This window comes from Carya illinoinensis, chromosome 12, assembly GCF_018687715.1.
Source record: "Carya illinoinensis cultivar Pawnee chromosome 12, C.illinoinensisPawnee_v1, whole genome shotgun sequence".
NCBI classification, from domain to species: Eukaryota; Viridiplantae; Streptophyta; class Magnoliopsida; order Fagales; family Juglandaceae; genus Carya; species Carya illinoinensis.
Genome location: NC_056763.1, coordinates 16,183,728 through 16,186,238, shown reverse-complemented (window position 1 = coordinate 16,186,238; position 2,511 = coordinate 16,183,728).

Below are 2,511 nucleotides of genomic sequence, written 5' to 3'. Positions count from 1 at the left end.
GATCACTTTCAGCTAGAGTTTGTTTATATATATGTATATAGCCAGCTGCCATTAAAATTTGGATTACATTCAAATGATATATAATTGATTGGATATAAGATTGCCTTTTCTTGGGTTTGAATCATTTTTTGACTATGTTTAACCCTTTATCTATATGTATTAAACCTGGTTGGAGATGAGATTGTATTTTTTCAACTATTTTCTTCAATTATTCTAGCCTTGGGTTATCAACCAAGGATTTTTAACATACTAGGGTGTTCAATTGCAATTTTTGGGAAACCTTGAGCTACTCTTGCTGGTTATGCTATAGTTTCACAAACACAAGACGTTTCTTCTCATGTTTTCTTCAACTTTAGTATGCTTGGTTTATGTAGTTGAGAAGACTGAGGTTAAATGAGGGATGTTTAAGAGAATTGCTTAGTGCTATGTCAGCTAGCTGTCCTAATGATTGTGGTGAATATTTTGCTATGCACTCTGTTTTTGGTACTTCAGAGATTTACACCCCCCATGTTCCCAAATAATTAGGTTAATGTTCATGACCAAGTGCTTGTTTGCTTGTTTCCTTCTTTCATTGGTCTGATTTTCTCATTTCCTTCTTCACTCCTATACCTCCACATGGGTTCTTGGCTTCAAGTCCCCAAGCTCCCTCATATATGTGGGCAGTTCAGGTATATGGATTGAACTGCAGGTTATTTTTCTGCATGTTCATGGATAGAATTATTGTAGCATAATTGACCTTTGATACTGGTTTTTAGACTTCTAAGAATGGAAACGTGTGGCTACAATGTTAAGGACCTAAGTTGTTCACAACTAACAACTGTTGGCGTGTGAATTTTACATATAAAATGCAAGTTATATTCGTAATCTTCATGGATTTAATATTAATATGTCTTTCTCTCCATCTTTTAAAAGCATCAATACTTTCTCCCAATATCTGCATGATGTCTTGTTCTGTGTATAACTTTCTTTCTTTCTTTTCTTTGCATTTTTTCATTACCTGCCTCCAAAATAAAATACATTGGTTTCTCTTCTTCTTTCTATTTTGATTCATCTTTCTTTCTACAACTACAAATATGTTCAACAAAGCTTTACATTATTTAAACTTCAACTTTTGGCCTACTTGTAATGGTTGCTTTGATATTTGGAATTGGTTTAGTATGAAGGATAATATAGGTGAGTCGAAGCTTGTTAAAATAATGGGCAAAAAGCCAGACACAAATTTCTGTTGTGTAGCATGCTTATAAGAAAATTGTTATAAATGAATTGCAGCTTAAAATGGCTTTGTCATCAAACTAAGCACATATAGTCTTGTGCACATGGGTTCTAAGTATTAGTTAAAACCCAAATTAAGCATCAAACTAAGTACATATCACATCTGCACATGGGTCCTAAGTATAGTTAAAACCCAAACTTGTATTGAAAACTAAGCATCAAAATAGAAAGTTTTTTCAGCTGTAGTATAGAAGGTTTGAAATCAGCTAACCTCAAATCAGTTTTTTTCTTTATTCAAATCAGCAATATGATTTGAATATTTTAGAAGTGGTGGCTGGAAGAAGAGAGAGAGACAAAACAACGAAGATTACTCTTTTTTATCACACTTCTAGGTAGATGTATAAACAAGATTCAGCAAAAGTAAAGATTACAATCTTGATCAACAAATAGGATTACCTACAAGCATATACAGGAAATCCCAGGAAGTCCATAACTGCAGCCGAGCTGCAAGAATCGGAGAGTTTTGCTATATTAACATCAAATATGATTAACAGCAGCGCATACGTGAAGGAAGTTAATGTAACCATGCTTAAGGACATTAACCTTTAAGATCAATATAAGTGCTGTCGCAAGATGTTGAAAAAGAAGTCCTAGTAACCTCTAAGATCAATATTATTATTGTATGAAAGCTTATTACTTGCACTTATGCAAGTAATAAGTGCTTATCAATTGCATAAGTGCAAGTAATAAGCTTTCATACAATAATAATATTGAAAAAGAAGTCCAAATAAAAAACTAAGCATCATTTAGAATCATATTTGGATTACTTGTCTATATATACATGAACATTGAATTAATGTAACCATGCTTCTTTGCATGTGGTCATGAATAAGACAATCCCAACTGATACATATGTTTTGCCGTAAGAAAACACCATGGAAGAAATACTTTAAATTATTTTCCGGATTAGGACTGAATGTTACCCAGGAAAAAAATAAAAATAAAACCTGCTCCTAAAACAATAGTTACTTTTGGGATAAAAAATCTTCAAGCTTCAGAACATTAAAAACATGTAAGAAATGAATGATTTTTTTTTTGTTAACTTTTTGACAGGTCAAGGAATGCAATAACATTGAAGCATGAAATAGCTACTCATGGAATTCCCTCTTTAAATGAATTACCTCAAGTACCCTTTTGCCTCTAAAACAATTTTGTCCATCACGAATCTAATGCTTAAGGACATTAACCTTTAAGATCAATATAAGTGCTGTCGCAAGATGGCTTTATAATTACAGCAAT